At 46.1% G+C, this 17526-nt stretch overlaps 1 long non-coding RNA gene across 1 annotated transcript; it reads right to left on the reverse strand.

Annotated features, from left to right (window-relative positions):
* Nucleotides 1–4514: 4514 nt before the first annotated feature.
* Nucleotides 4515–7575, reverse strand: LOC115473418. Its single transcript, XR_003942657.1, has 3 exons — nucleotides 7497–7575; nucleotides 5909–5914; nucleotides 4515–4525 (listed from the first exon to the last, which is right to left on the reverse strand). It is a non-coding gene; the product is annotated as an uncharacterized LOC115473418 (long non-coding RNA).
* Nucleotides 7576–17526: the final 9951 nt, after the last annotated feature.

Consider the following 17526-nt stretch of genomic DNA (forward strand, 5'->3'; position numbering starts at 1 on the left):
TTCTCAGAGGGGAGAAGGGAACTGGGGAGGGGTGGGGGAGCTGAGAGGGGTGCTCACAGGGGAGAAGGGGATTTGGGAGGGGTGGGGGTGCTCACAGGGGAGAAGGGGTCTGAAGCTGGAACTGGGGTCTGACAAGGGGGCAGGAGGGAGAATGGGTCCATGCCTGGGGAAGGTGGGAGAATGGGTCTGGGGCTGAAAAGGGGGGATGCAAAGCATGTGATGGATGAAGGGGGCTGGAACTGGGGGCTGAAAAGGAGGGTATTTGGGAAAAGGGGGCTAGTGCTGGAACTGTGGGCTGAAATGGGGCAGGGGCTGAAACTGGGGGCTTTAAAGGGGACAGGGAGAACTGGCTAGGGCTGAAGCTCAGGACTGATGGGAGAAAAGGGCTGGGGACTGGTGGGATAGTGGGGCTGAAAAAGGGGGCAGGTGGGAGATGTGGGCTGGGGCTGGAACTAGGGGCAGGTGGAACTGGGGGCTGAAAAGGGGGGGCCTGAGCATATTACCTATATGGTACATCAGACCTAACGAACCCCAGAGGAAAGAATCTCAACCTGGATACCCCAGATCACTGGTTCTTAACCTTTCTTCTGTTGTGACACACCTGACAGATTGTGTTCATGCGTGTAACACACTGAACACTAAATTCACAGCTGATCAAAAAAAAAAACTCCTAAATATTTCATTATTAAAAATGATGAAAGGAAAATATACATATAAAATATTCTTAAACAGAATTTACTTTAATTTTAACAATGGTTCATAAACCAAAGAAGTTTTAGAATATAAGAACAGTCATACTGGGTCAGACCAATGCTCCATCTAGCCCATTATCCTGCTTCCAGCAGTGGCCAATTCCAGACACAAGTACCTGACAGCATCCCAAATAGTAGCAAGATTCATGCTACCAGTCTCAAGGTAAGCAGTGACTTTCACATGTCTATCTCAATAGCAGACTATTGACTTTTCCTCCAGGAACTTGTCCAAACCTTTTTTAAACCCTGACTCACTAACCGTTGATACCACATACTCTGGCAATAAGTTGAGTTCCAGAGCTTAACTACTCGTTGAGTGAAAAAATATTTCCTCCTGTTCATTTTAAAAGTAGTACCATGTAACTTCTTTGAGTGTCCTCTAGTCTTTGTACTTTTTGAATGAGTACAAAATTGATTTACGTTTACCTGTTCTATACCACGATCTTCACTTATCAATGAGAAATCTGTGACTAATTAGTTGCATGCTGTTGTTCCATATGGGATTGTATAATAGGCAAATTCATAACCTTACTGTCAAGTAAAGAAACTTCTAGAGTCTATACAGCTTGTCATACAAAACAAATATATTTTCAAATTCTGGTGTCACCTCAGTAATAGCAACACAAAATCCCTTTACTGCCAAATACTGTGAAGTAACATAAAACCCTGCAAATACTCACAATGTAACAAACAGAAGCTACAGACAGCAGACCTGCAGCAGGATAATCAAGAAGCAGAAGGGACACACCTCCTACCTCTTCAGTAAACACCAATGTGTCCTGATACTCTAGTTGAGAACCACTGCCCCAGACCATAATAGGCAGTACTATAGCCTGAGCCACAAGACTAGCTCTACGTGCTCTTCTTATCTCTACATAGCCATGCAGAGGACTTGGTCGAGTGGAGCACATTTCACTCTAACTCATGTTTCCCAGTGCAAAATCTTAAATTGATAATTTATTACCCTATAGGGATCTAATGGTGAATTGGGGGGAAGCAAAGTTGGGGGAGCAGATCCTAGCTGATCAAGCACGTAATGGACATAACACAACTCTTCTGTTCTCCGATTCCCTAATGTGGCTGTGCCACATGAACTTGATCTTACCACAACATCACCCTGTATTTTTTCACACCGGAGCCTGCAAAGGCCTCTCCGGTACTATGTAAGCCACATTGAGCCTACAAATGTAACAGGCAGGATGAGGGGGCTGAAAATAACAGCTGCACAGTGAGGAGAGGTATTTGAGTGATGGAATGGAGTGAGCAGCAGAGCATATCACAGCAGTTAAATGCGTGAAGTTTACTTTCTCAGTTACATAATTAAGTCATGATCTGTAAAAGCAAAAGGAAGATATGACATGTTGAGATGTGAAATAATCTTTTGATGCTACATTGCTGCTATAAATACAATATTAATATGCACTGAAAGTGGATAAAACTACAAATAATTCCTTTGAGATATACCTTCTATATTTAAGTTGCATCAAATGGGTGGATAAATCTCATTTGCTCAGCCATCCAAATGTCTAAAAGTTAGCACTTGTCACCACCTTGGACCCCAAAGGAGCTGCATTTACTGAAAGAGGCTCAGGTCCAAAGGCAGCCACCAGAGCCCAAGCTTCCCCAAGCCTAATCAGAAGGGAACAGGCTAGAAAGAGGGAAGGAGGCCAAAAGATGCCATAGGGAGCAGAAGAAGAGGGGAAACAGGCTAAAGAAGAGATAAAAGCAAAAATGAGATCCCCCAAAACAAAAATAGACACCTCTCCCATAAAAACATACAATTTAAAAAAAAACAGGGCAAAAAGGCAAAATAAAAAATATTAACTAAACAAAAAAATGTTACAATGATGAAATGTTTTTTTCCTGGTGCCTAAAAGTGTCCTAACATATTAACACAGTAAATGACAGAAGATAAAGACCAGAATGGCCCATCTATTGTTTATAGTAGAAATCTGTCCACCTTGGATAGATGTGAATAGAAATTCCCATATGGAACCCAACAGTCTCTTCTGCTTCTTCCATGTCTATCTCCCAGGCTCTCAAAGCTATGCCATTTTCTTTTAGAAACTTTACTGCTGCTCCAAGCAGGGATACCCTAATCAGGGCAGCCAAGGGGGGTGGGGAGACAGTTGGAAGCAAAATTCTCCTGGCCCGGCACCAGGGTCTCTCTGCCAGTCTGCCTCCTGCTCCTGACGGGAACCGGCCAATATTCAAAGCAATTTAGCCAGCCAGTTACCGGTTAAATTGTTTGGTTGGGGCTAGCTACTTATTTTAAATGGCATTTAATTGGCACATTGCTGCTGAAATTCGCAGTTAGCGCCTAACTCAAAGTCTGCTATGCTGTGGTCGTCCTGGGGCAGAGTCAGCATTTGGCTGCTTAAGTGCTGATATTCAGCCCTTAAGTGGCCAGGTTTAGCTTATACATGGACTGCATAAAATGATGCCCTATTTTTATGCGTCACCCCTTGGTCACTTAAGTGCTGAATATCAACTTAAGCAGCTATGTGTTAGCCCGCTCAAAAATAACCAGATATTCAAAGCCAAAGCCCCGATAGGGCCCAGCTTTGAATATCCATGAATAACTCCGTTGGCGGTGACCAAAAAACTCACTGCCACCAGCTGAATATCAGGCCCTAAATGCTAATATGTACATACCCATTGCACAGATAAAGGTTTAAAATGTTAACATATATGCATGTATGTGTACATACAGGTGCATATATGCCAGTATACTGCCTAAACTCTATTTTGTAAATACATGACTATTTTGCAATGTGCTTATTTTCAAGGGGGGCATTCAAATGTGTGGCAGTCTGGCACAAAGGCAGGGCTCACACTTAGAGACAACAAGACCACCAAAGTGGGCAAAGGACACCAATGTCCCATGAATAATCACAGAAGCAGAAAAGGAGTGGGAACAGAACCAGGCTCTTCAAAGACAGACTAGACACAGTCAAATTCCAGGTATGAACACAATGAGTGGATAATGATTTTAAAAAGTTTTTTCCCGTCCCAATCCTCATTGCTATTTCATCTTCTAGACCAGAACGTTTATTGTCGAGTGAATCTATCCAGCAAGCTTTGTCAAGCAGCTTCTTGAGAAAAGGTAATACGGTTAGTTTCATACATATATCAGGTTCTGTAAAATGCACTATCCACCATCATTCATAAACACCATGAGTACTTTACAACCATAACCTTAACACAATACTCCACAACAAGTCACTTACATATCCTCAACTATTGATTGTGTTTTTAATGTTTTATGATTCTTTTTAATTATCTTATGCATATGTTAGCCATCGTATGTCTCATTAATTTGTATTCTATTACTGTAATGACGACCCATATATGTTTTTTGTTATGATATATGTTACATTTTAAATGTCATTTAACAGATTAGCCAATGTATGCCATATTACTTTATCTTAAGTATTCATTAGCTATTTTATGTCATTTATTTATTTGTTTTTTATTACTTTAATGACTATTCATATATGTTTTTATTAGCTACTACACCAACCCTTTGTCATTTTTTATAAAAAAACATTTTTATAAAAACAATTTTCAATCACTAACCACTCATTGTGTTCATACCTATTTAACTGTTTAAATCCATTATATATGTTTTTAATTGAATGTTTTTGTATGTTATACAAAGGTTTTACTTTTTATATAGACTCCTGAGTAGGGCACTTTCCAATGCCGAAACAGGGTACCTTGTAGAGTCTTCAATAAATTGAATTTCTGGAATTTGACTGTGTCCAGTCTGTCTTTGAAGAGCCTGGTTCTGTTCCCACTCCTCTTCTACTCCAGGGCTCACACTTCAACATGCAACTTACAGAATACTGTAAGTTTAATGCACCCCTGCCACATTTAGGGGCCGCACTTTTACGCCGGCTCTATGAGTATTCTATAACAGAGCCTAGAAACCTAGGTTATATTACAGAACAGGCCATAGGCGGTCAGTGGCCCAACTGTTTGAGGAGGCTAAAGGGGGTGAGGCCAGGGGTGGAGCTTAAATCCATAACTGTCTGATAACACAGAAAAAAATAAATAAATAAAAATAAAAGTCACAATTAATACCTTTTATTAAATTTAGATATTAGATATGTATCATATGTCAAAGAATAAAGTGATTGCTCAAAGCATATTCTAAGCACAATCGCTCAACTGCAAAACACTATGCACAACTTTGTGCAAAAACACACTCAGAACCTTACTGTACCAAAAATATTACACTGGGCAGAACCTAATACACCAATATACCACCCATACAGAAAATGCAGACCGTCAACAATATGAAGCAAGGGATCATATCATCACAATTCTCTTGTAGAGCCACAAAACACCCTAATTCATGTTTAATGTGGGATAAAATGCCATAAATAAGTAAATAAATATAAACTTTTAATGTTGAGCACCTGATTCTCAAAGAGGACATATTCCAAACACTATAATGAAAATAAAATGATCTTTTCTACCTTTGTTGTCTGGTTGTCCGATTCTGCTGCTATCTGTTCTCAGTGCAGGTCAGGAAGTCATCCTCGTTAAATATCTCCCTGGCAACCCAGCCAACCCCCCTCCCTCCCCCTGCTCTCCCAGCAGTAAGGTAAACAAACCATAAACCAATTTCTACAATTGGTTACACAAGGCTAGAGGGCTTTCACTGCAGCTCCTGCTGTGAGGATGGAGGTAAATCAACAATTTAAACCTCTCAGAGCACAGCAGGGGAGGCTTAGCCTGTCCAAACCTCTTATACCGGGCGCCTATGGAACAGGCTCTTATCACTTGCCCTTGGGGTGCCTAAATTGATGTTCTCAATTATAGAACTGACCCCTAAGTGTATAAGAAATATATTGTTGGAAGTCTACAGTTAACACTAACTTGGCCTCCCATTTTTATGGCAATATATCTCTCTTTGGCTTCTTCTACTTCCCATAACATGCTGTGACAAAGGACTGGAAATCACAAAAAGCAAAGAAGTAGAGTGCTCTTCTCGACAGTGGTTTTGCTCATCAGAAAGATGTACCGACTCCTGAAGCAGGCAATTGTTTGCCAAAACATGGTTCCGTGTTAAGTCTGTATGTGCCTTGATATCTGTTAAATAAAATTGTTGAAATCCACCTCTGGATTAGATCATTGGTTTGGTTGACCTATTACTCTTCCCTACTTCTTTGCTTTTTGTGACTTTGATTCCATAGGGAAACTTATTCTTTTCGTTAGTGTGTGTTGTTACAGGACTGTTATCTGGTGAAGAGGCTCAGAAGAATGGAACTGTACTAGTCACTTTTATTCTATTGTAGTAACTGATAAGAACTTAGTAACGTACCTCTTCTTTCACAATATTTCTAAGGTTTTTATGAGAGATCATGTTAGGATTTTTCCAGATGTTTCATGCATAAATACAGGATGAAAGTAAAAAATGGTTGTTCCTAACCTTAGGGACTTCTTTTTGTGTTATGCTGCAAAATACTATCTTTCATTAAAAAATGTGACAGTAATTATATTTTCTGGGAGCCTTCTAAACTTTTAGATTTTTGGTAACCAGAACATAAAACGTCTGTCTGTCCAATCAGTGAGGAAGACGTATGGATGATAAAAATTGTATTGGATAACATCAAAGGTGACTCGATACAGCTGCTGTGTTTCGGCGCCAAAGCACCTGCCTCAGGAGTCTTATGATGTGATGTAATGTTGAATACAAAAAAATGAATATATACAAAGCTGTGTATGGCACGATGGGACTATAGCCCACAATCAGCATAAAGCAACTTCTACGGACTGTCACACAGACCGCTTTGACAGTCCGTAGAAGTTGCTTTATGCTGATTGTGGGCTATAGTCCCATCGTGCCATACATAGCTTTGTATATATTCATTTTTTTGTATTCAACATTACATCACATCATAAGACTCCTGAGGCAGGCGCTTTGGTGCCGAAACACAGCAGCTGTGTCAAGTCACCTTTGATGTTATCCAATAAAGTTTTTATCATCCATACGTCTCCCTCACTGATTGGAAAGAGCCTATCTTCCCTACTCCTTCTTTGCTCTACATTGGACTGTTTTTCATAGGGATCAAGTGCACCTCCACCCCCATGTGGCTTTTCTCATGGTTCTCTTTGCTCTCATTATACTATTTGTGCCTGTTTGCTTTGGAGGTCAGCTTGTAAGATAAACTGCTGCTATGTGCTCTTCTTTTTTCTCTCTCTCATTTCCGGGAATTGTTGGTTAAATAATAATAGAACTATTATTTATTTGTTATTTTATTTGTTACATTTGTATCCCACATTTTCCCACCTATTTGTAGGCTCAATGTGGCTTACATTGTTCCGGAGAGGCGATTGCCGACTCCGGTGAGAACAAATACATAGTGATGTTGTGATAAGATAGAGTTCATGTGGCACAGCCACATTAGGGAGTCGTCTAATGGGAGAGTTGGGTTTTGTCCATTACGTACTATCATTATGTTTTGTTGCTGGGGTCAGTCATTTAAGTTGGATCGATGGGGTTATTGATTGAGGGGTTTTTTTTTACAAAGGTGTAAGAAAAAGTGGTCTTAGTGCACCCTTGTCCCACATGCTAAGAGCATTTTTTATCACAGCAGTACAATGGCCGATTTCCCATTTTTTAAAATTAATGGCCATGCGCTAATGTTGTAATGTGGCCATTACAACAAATTAGTAAGGTAGGTAGTAAGGGCTCACACGCAAATCATACACTAATCAGTTAGCACACAGCACACTAAGGGCCCTGTTTACTAAGCAGCATTATAGGCAGGTTAACATTTTAAATTTGCATTAACCATATACGCACATTAACCACGAACATGCCTACACTATTCCTATAGGTGCCTACATGGTTAGCGCACATGCTAAGTGTAGGTGCGCTAAAAACACTAACGCACCTTAGTAAACAGGGCCCTAACTGATCAGTGCTTGCATGCCCACTCTCTGTCCCCCCCCCCCCAACACGCCCCCTCTACCATAAAAATGAACATTTTTTAACGTGCAGGTTGCATGTGCTAATCTCAGGCATACTGCATGGACCTCCTGCCGTAAGCCCTTTTTTTTAGTTGAATTTCAAAATATAAGTGCAAAGAAAAACAACTTTGTGGAAAAAGTGAAACAGGAATCACTAACAAATTCACAGGAAAATTTTAAAAAATATTTCAAGGACTTATAACCAAATCGCTTATAATAGCCCATATTCAAAGGGAGGAGACCAAGAAAAGAACTTCTTCAAGAAGATAGAAGCTTAAACCAGGGGCGTAGCCAGACATTCAATTTTGGGTGGGCAGAAGAACTCCACCCTATCCCACAGTGATTTGGTCTCTCCCTCTCTTGCCTGCATGCCATATGGTCTCTCAAACATCTCCCCTCCCCCGCATACCTTTTAAATAGCAGATTTTCACCAGAGCAAGCAACAACTAATACACGCTGCTCATGTTGGCCCCATAGCCTTCCCTCTGATGCAACTTCCTGTTTCTGCATAGGTGGGAATACATCAGAGGGAAGGCTGTGGGGCCAGTGCACAGTATGTATCAGTCACTGCTCGATGTAGGCAAAGATCTGCTATTTAGAAGGTATGCAGGAGGGACAGTTGTTGGGAGTTTTCAGCTGGTGTGGCTTGGGGATCCCTGCCTGCCACAGTGGCGTAGCCACAGGTGGGCCTGGGTGGGCCAGGGCCCACCCATTCAGGGCTCAGGCTCACCCAATAGTAGCACACGTTTAATGGTAGCTGGTGGGATCCCAAGCTTGGTCAGCTGAAGACTTTCTCCTGATGGTAATGAAAATGTTACTCTCCACGATACCGGCACCTGCGCATGCTGCTGCAGACTGCCAAGGTGGATAGAAGCATTTTTCCACCAGCTGAGATATTTCTTGGGTGGCGGTTGGGGGTGGGGGGTGGGGGGGGGAGAACACTTGGTGCCCACCCACTTCTTGCCTAGGCCCACCCAAAATCTGTTGTCTGGCTACGCCCCTGGCCTGCCAAATCATAGGTGTGCTGCTACTGGCTTAAACATATGAGAACAAGAAAGGAAAGAGTGTGGTCCAGTACTCTCACATAACACATGCTCCTAAACAGAGATAACTAACTGAAAGTTAATCTGACAAAGTTCCTTTACCCTCCAAAAAGAATTGCAATTGTGAGGGCTCATAGAAAACATATTTAATATTATTTAAAGAAACCAAAAGACCTTACTGCAGCTTAGTAAAAGTACCCCTGAATTTGTTAATGTCATTTTAATATGTTTATAACTACCATAAATATAAGGCAAACAAAAAATCAAACATGCATTAAGGGACCCTTTTACTAAGCAGCAGTAAAAAGTGGCCACCGCTAGTTTGGGTGTGTGAAATCAGTACACGCTAGGCCATTTTTTATCATGGTGAGTAAAAAGGCTTTTTTTTTTTAATGGGGCAGTAAATGGCCATGCGCTAATATTAAAAGTAGTGTGCGCTACTGCCTGAGCTCTTACCGCCACCTGTTTACTTGGCGGTAAGGGCTCATGCTGTATTCATGCGGTAATCAGGCAGCGTGTGGCAATGTGGCCGCGCTGCTGATTACTGCTGGGAATGCCCTCTGCAGAAGAAAATAGAACATTATTTTCTACTGTGGGAAACTGTGTGCACCAACATCAGAAATACCACTGAGTGCCCAAACTACTACTTATCACTACTACTACTACTTATCATTTCTATAGCGCTACTAGACATACGCAGCGCTGCACACTTGAACATTATGAGGGGTCTGAAAGGAGTCTAGTTCCGGTACTGCTGAAACAGGGACGGGGGAGGAGGTTTCCCTTTAGATGTAATGGCTCTCCTTCATTAATTCCTTCTAGACAAAACGTTCGCCCTCTAGTGGCCAAAGTGCCAGTAAAACCACTAGTTAGGGGAAAAAACTACCATCCCCAGAAACCACTGGGACACCAGCAGGACTCTCAGGAAATGGAGGGAGGAGTGAATGATTGGGGAATGAGTTCTGATCAAGGGAATGAGCAGCAGCTGGGGGAACCCTGGGCGGAGGAAGAGATGGAATGGGATAAAGAGGAAGTAGGGGAAGAGGGGGAGGAGGAGTGCATGGAGGTCTCAGGTCTTGCTCAAACTCCAGCTGGAAAGGTAAAAGGTTTGGTGGCGTCAATATGGCCAAAATTGTGGACAGTTGGAGAAGAGAAACTAATACAGTGGGGAAGGAGCTGGTGGAGAAAGCTAACCCACTAACTATCTGAGGATAGAAGATAGTGCCTGTGAGGGTTATGCTGCAACTGAGAACAAGGCAAGGATTTACTGCTTTGTGGTATTCTGAATTAACTGTGTTGAAAAGGTGAATGTGAAAACCTGAACTGAATCTTTCATTGTTGGTGATGAAACTAAGTGAAGACTAAGGCTGTTTTGAAGAACAGCAGCTCCTAAACTTATTCCTTGATACCAGAAAGCTGTCATCCTTACAAGCAGACCTTCCCTCTGCAGATTCACTTGCCATCTATTTTAACGATAAAATCAAAAAGTTGCGTGCCATTGACGACTTTTTCGATACCCTTGACCCTCCTACTAAACTGTGACCGGCGGATCGCTCCTGGACCACTTTCTCATGTCTGACTGTCAACATTGTATTGAGAACACTTTCTAAGTTCGCTAAAAAGCATTGTGGCCTTGATTCTTGTCCAAATTATTTGTTAAAAACTGCCCCACACTGTTTCATTGAGGAGTTTACCACCTACTTAAACTTCATGCTTAGCAATGGATTTTTCCCCTCAGAGCATGGACATATTCTCTTAACACCTATTCCTAAAAACCCAAAACTTACAGCAGATGTCATTTCCAATTATCGCCCAGTGGCGTCTATTCCTTTATTTGTCAAAAGGATGGAAAGTCTAGTTCATTCTCAGCTCATGGACTATCTGACTAAATTTGACATCTTACACTACTCTCAATCTGGGTTTCATCCACAATTTAGCACTGAAACAGTGTTGGTTACTATTATGTCAAATTTTAAAAGAGAAATTTCCTTGGGGAGGAAAATATTATTATTACAATTCGACATGTCCAGTGCCTTTGACATGGTGGACCATGAGCTTTTAACCTATCTTATGGACACTTTTGGACTCAGAGGCAATGTGCTTAATTGGTTTAAGGGTTTTCTTTGTTTTTAAATCATTGATTTATAATTTTCATTTTACAAGGGTCATGGGTAAATGGAGTTCGCTCGGAGGAGGGAAAGGTGCGTAGTGGAGTGCCTCAGAGATCGGTGCTGGGACCGATTCTGTTCAATATATTTGTGAGTGACATTGCCAAAGGGTTAGAAGGTAAAGTTTGCCTATTTGCGGATGATACTAAGATTTGCAACAGAGTGGACACCCGAGAGGGAGTGGAAAGCATGAAAAGGGATCTGAGGAAGCTAGAAGAATGGTCTAAGGTTTGGCAATTAAAATTCAATGCGAAGAAATGCAAAGTGATGCATTTAGGGAGTAGAAACCCACGAGAGCCTTATGTGTTAGGCAGGGAGAGTCTGATAGGTACTGAGGGGGAGAGGGATCTTGGGGTGATAGTATCCGAGGATCTGAAGACGACGAAACACTGTGACAAGGCGGTGGCCGTAGTGAGAAGGTTGCTAGGCTGTATAGAGAGAGGTGTGATCAGCAGAAGAAAGGAAGTGTTGATGCCCCTGTACAAGTCGTTGGTGAGGCCCCACCTGGAGTATTGTGTTCAGTTTTGGAGGCCGTACCTCGCAAAGGATGTTAAAAAAATGGAAGCGGTGCAAAGAAAAGCTACGAGGACCTTGCGAGACTGGGAGAATGGGCGTGCAAGTGGCAGATGAAGTTCAATGTTGACAAGTGCAAAGTGATGCATGTGGGTAAGAGGAACCCGAATTATAGCTACGTCTTGCAAGGTTCCGCGTTAGGAGTTACGGATCAAGAAAGGGATCTGGGTGTCGTCGTCGATGATACGCTGAAACCTTCTGCTCAGTGTGCTGCTGCGGCTAGGAAAGCGAATAGAATGTTGGGTGTTATTAGGAAGGGTATGGAGTCCAGGTGTGCGGATGTTATAATGCCGTTGTATCGCTCCATGGTGCGACCGCACCTGGAGTATTGTGTTCAGTACTGGTCTCCGTATCTCAAAAAAGATATAGTAGAATTGGAAAAGGTACAGCGAAGGGTGACGAAAATGATAGTGGGGATGGGACGACTTTCCTATGAAGAGAGGCTGAGAAGGCTAGGGCTTTTCAGCTTGGAGAAGAGACGGCTGAGGGGAGATATGATAGAAGTGTATAAAATAATGAGTGGAATGGATCGGGTGGATGTGAAGCGACTGTTCACGCTATCCAAAAATACTAGGACTAGAGGGCATGAGTTGAAGCTACAGTGTGGTAAATTTAAAACGAATCGGAGAAAATTTTTCTTCACCCAACGTGTAATTAGACTCTGGAATTCGTTGCCGGAGAACGTGGTACGGGCGGTTAGCTTGACGGAGTTTAAAAAGGGGTTAGATAGATTCCTAAAGGACAAGTCCATAGACCGCTATTAAATGGACTTGGAAAAATTCCGCATTTTTAGGTATAACTTGTCTGGAATGTTTTTACGTTTGGGGAGCGTGCCAGGTGCCCTTGACCTGGATTGGCCACTGTCGGTGACAGGATGCTGGGCTAGATGGACCTTTGGTCTTTCCCAGTATGGCACTACTTATGTACTTATGTACTTATGCGTTCCAAGACATATGAGCAGAGACTTGCTGACCTGAACATGTATACCCTGGAGGAAAGGAGGAACAGGGGTGATATTACTACTACTACTACTACTACTATTTAGCATTTCTATAGCGCTACAAGGCATACGCAGCGCTGCACAAACATAGAAGAAAGACAGTCCCTGCTCAAAGAGCTTACAATCTAATAGACAAAAAATAAATAAAGTAAGCAAATCAAATCAATTAATGTGAATGGGAAGGAAGAGAGGAGGGTAGGTGGAGGCGAGTGGTTACAAGTGGTTACGAGTCAAAAGCAATGTTAAAGAAGTGGGCTTTCAGTCTAGATTTAAAGGTGGCCAAGGATGGTGGCCAAGGATGGGGCAAATACTTGAAAGGTATTAATCCGCAAACAAATCTTTTCCGGAGATGGGAAAGCAGTAGAACAAGAGGACATGAAATGAGATTGAAGGGGGGCAGACTCAAAAAAGATGTCAGGAAGTATTTTTTCACGGAGAGGGTGGTGGATGTTTGGAGAATTCCTTTATTAAATAAAACGGAAAAACCAATATTCAAGACATTACATCATGCCGTTGTAAAACCAGCCCCACTACACTTTTATACAAAAAATACAAACCCGATAAAACCCGTCCCCCCCCCCAAATCCCCCCCACACCATACATTCAAATCAACTTCAAGCGTACATGCTTCCACCAAACCCCAAAATTAAGTACCCCCCCCCCCCCCCCCTCCACCTTTTCCCAGCGTGCCAATTCCTGGACGGCTCGGACAACGTCCCAGGAAACCTGCTCAGCCGACCTGCACTCCTGGCGCATAGACACCCCGCATCGGGCCACCCACAGGCAGTACCTGATAATCACTGATATGAGGAAGGCGGTACCTGGCTCCAGCCGCCCCGTCCCCTGCTGCCTCCCGTACACCCAGTCTGCATAGGTGTAGGACGTGAAGCTGGGGATGGCCAACAAGGCGGCCACTCTTCCACAAACTGCTCTGGAGAATGGACACTCCATAAGGAAGTGGTCCATCGTCTCCAGCTGACCAGCACACTCCCCCCTCGGGCAGTTTCGGTCCTGCATGCTTCGGTGCATATTTGCCCTAACATATAATTTACCGTGAAGGGACAGCCAGGCAATGTCCCTGTACTTGTTCGGGAGTCGTCTAGATGAAATAAAGCCCAGGCCCTGCCTCAGCACGGGCCCTGGAGCATCCCTAAGAGTCAGGGGAGATGAGAAATGCTGGGAGCGAACCCGCTCCACCCAGCTCTCCCTCTGCCCCGCCCTTATTTCCTCCCATGTAATGTCCCACAACCGGACCAGCTTTACTAAGGATTTGTAGTAGCCTACCCCCTTTGGGAAACCCTTCCGCAACCTCCCCACCTTCCCCCCCTCCCCACCAAGGGCCCCAAAATCCCTCCCACCACTGCACAACACTTTGTGCCCACCCTGGGGCCTCCGACCCTCCCCCCCCCCGCCCAAGGTTAAACTGGATGAACAGGGAGGAGAATAGCAAGACAGGGTTTACCATCCCCACCCCCCCTTCCTCCCGCGACCGGTAAGTAATATTGCGTTTTACCGGGTTCATCCTGTTGCCCCACAAAAGTTGAAAAAACACGCTGTACAATGAAGTGAAACAGCATTCCGGCAAAAGGCAGATGTAACTCAAGAAGAGAAACATGGGGACTATCTGGGTCTTCAACAACCGGACCCTGTCTGCCATGGACATCCGCCACCCCTTCCAACGATCCACCTTTTCCCTTGCCTCCGATATCTTTTGCTCCCAACTCTCCCGCCCGTAATCCCCCCCCCCAAAATACACTCCCAACACCCGCATTCTTTCAATCCCTGCAGGAAACCCGCCCCCTAGGTTAAATCGCCGTTCCTCTGGACCCACCCACAAGCTAGTACACTTACCCAGGTTTACCCGTGACCCCGATGCCTTGGAATATTCTTCAAGGGTCTCCCGCAGCATCCTCCCCTCCCTCTGGTCTGCCACCCAAACGGTGACATCGTCTGCATAAGCGATGACTCTCAATACGTTCCCTTTGCCAACCTCTACCCCTCTGAGCCCTCCCTCCCCCCCTCCTCCTAGCCTCCGCACCAGGGGATCTATGGCAAAAGCGTACAGCAGGGGGCTCAATGGGCACCCCTGCCGTACCCCTGCCGTGACCCCCACCTCCGCCCCCCCTCCATCCATTCACCAGGGGAAAAAATCGCGCCCCAGCATACAACAGTTGCAGTTGTGCGATCCACTCCCCCGGGAAGCCATAGTGATCCAGGACCTTCCACAAGAACTCCCACTGCACTCGGTCGAAAGCCTTGTCCTGGTCCAAGGCCACGACCAACCTACCATCTCCCACCCGGCTATGTTCCAAGCCCTCCCTCACCCAGGCTACTGCCTCCAGCACCCCCCTTCCTGGGACCCCACACCTCTGCGGGACTGCTAGCACTTCACCGGAGACCTTCCTCATGCGAGCATGAAGCATGTGGGCGAAGATCTTCCGGTCGCTGTTCAATAGTGCTATTGGTCGCCAGTTCGCCACGTCTTGAGGGTCCTTGCCTTTGCTAAGGAGGACCAATGCTGATCCTCCCATAGACTCCGGCAAGGATCCTCCTGTTCGCGCCTCCTCCCAGAGTTCCAGCAAGAGCGGCGCCAGCTGGTCCCTGAACCGTTGGTAAAACTCCGCCGGAAGTCCATCCGGCCCCGGCGCTGTTCTGCGCCGCAAGGCCCCAATGGCCTCCTCCACCTCACCCAGCGTCCACGGCTGCGTTAAGACCTGAAGATGGGGCCCCCAGTTACCCACCCCCGGGGTCCCCTCAATATATCTTCCCATGGCCTCTGTCCCCAACTGTAGGTCCGAGAAAACCCGCCCAAAATGCGTCCCCACCACCCGCAAAATACCTTCCCTGGATTCTTGGAGCACCCCCCCCCCTCATCCCTAAACCCCACCACCACCCTCCTCTCCCTTCGTTCCTTGCAGCAGTCATACGGGTCCGGACCAAGCAGCTTCCCGAAGTCCCGCTCGTAGACGAGGGAAGAGTAGCGGTTGTACTGTACTCTTTCAACCTCCTGCTGCAGTACCTCAATATCCTCCTTCCTCCCCCCCCGGGAAATTAGATTATCCCGTCGCTTTCTCAGGGCGATCCCCAACCGGGTGGCCTCCCTTCCCTCCCGCCTTGCCTGACGGAGAAAAAACCCTCTGGTGCGGTGTTTCAGTACTTCCCACCAGTCCCTGAGGGAAGGGAAGACACCCTGAATGGACACCTGGTCTGCTAGGAATTCCAGGTACTCCTGGTGCAACACCCCCTCCTTCAACCATTTGAGATTCAATCTCCACAACCCTTTCCCTAGCTTGCACGCCCCCCCTCCCCCCAACTCTATCATCACCATCCTGTGGTCAGAGAAATCTACTTCCACCACCCTAGGTGCCTGCCTACATGCCCCTTCCCGAACTATAAACCGGTCAATTCTGCTCCTACAGGTGCCCCGTGAAAAGGTGAAACCCTGATTCCCACCACCAAGTGCAATATGTACATCCACCAGCCCTGCTCCTTTCATAATCCCCGCTAGTCGAACCCCATCATAACGTACTTGTGGTGCCCCGCCCCCCACTATCCTCTTTCCGTAAGATAGTGTTGAAGTCTCCTCCCCACACCAACTGCCTTGAAGTGTATAGGTAAGGCTTAATTTTGTTGAACAATGCAGACCTTCCCTGTTTGCTTTGCGGTCCATACACATTAATCACCCGCAAGGCCACCCCCCGCAATATTACGTCCAACACCAAACACCTACCAATACCCAGCTCCACCACCCTCTGAATCTCTACTTTATTGGTTTTAAAGAGGATGCCTATCCCCCCATACCTCTCCCCGGCCAGACCCCAGATAGAGGGTCCCCATCTCCAGGCCCTCTTTGCCCGCCGGATGTCCTCCAGCGTCTGCAACCGGGTCTCCTGGAGGAGGAAACAGTCCGCCTCCACAGCAGAGAGGCCATCAAATGCCAAGCTTCTTGCCCTCTGGGAGGCGACACTAGCCACATTAAGTGTGGCGAACACCAATAGCAGTCCCGCCATCAGTCCTCGCTACCACACCCCCCGCCTTCCTGGCTGCCTTCCCTTCTCTCCACACCATCATCCGTGGTCCCTTCCCCTCCACCCTCTTCTTCCTCCTCCGCCCAATCCCGGACCCCTAGCTTAAACATCCCTTCCCCCACCCTTGCTTTCTTCCTCCCTATCTTCTTTTTGTCTTCACCCACCTCCCTCCCTCCCTGGGGATCATCAACCGACCTGCCCCCCTCCTCTCCTCCCTCTTCCACCCCTACTACCTCCTCTTCTTCCACCCTTCCCATCAATCCCGCCTCCGACCCTTCCTCCCTCCCCTCACGGGCCTGCATTACTACATCCTTTCTTACCTTCCTTTCCTCTCCCACCCTCCCTGCATCAGCTGTCACCTCCCCCGATCCACCCACCTCCCCCCCTACCCTTCCCCCCTCTTTGTCCCTCAAAACCCTCCCCCCCCGTTTCTCTTTCCTCTTACCCGCTGTTCCCCTCACTCCTTCTCCCCTACCTCCCAACCCGTCCTGCCGGCTACCCCCATCCTCTACCTCCTCACCAGCCAGTTCCTCAACCCCTCCCTCCTCTTCCAAACCCCTGAATCTATTCCCTACTTCTATCCCCATTCCCACCCCCCTTCCCCCCTTTCCTCTTCGCTGTTTCTTGGACACCCGCGTCCAGCCCTCATCCTCCCCTTCCTGCCGCTTCCGACCCTCCCCCAAGCCCCCCCCTCTACCTGTCCTTCCCTGGACCCTTTCCCCCCCCCGCCCCGGGAACCTGATCATCGTCTGCTTCCCCTCCCCCCTCCCCCTGACCTGAACCATCCCTATCTATCTCCTCCTCACCCCCATTATGGGAGGCCCAAGGGCAGGCTCTAAATGCATGCCCCAGACCCCCACACAGGTTGCACCGAATAGACATACAGGACTCCGTGGGATGCTCCTTAGACCCGCACTTTCCACACTGCACAACCGGGCATGACATACTAAAATGTCTAAACGACCCGCACTTGTGACA

Source organism: Microcaecilia unicolor, chromosome 6 (assembly GCF_901765095.1).
Source record: "Microcaecilia unicolor chromosome 6, aMicUni1.1, whole genome shotgun sequence".
NCBI lineage: Eukaryota > Metazoa > Chordata > Amphibia > Gymnophiona > Siphonopidae > Microcaecilia > Microcaecilia unicolor.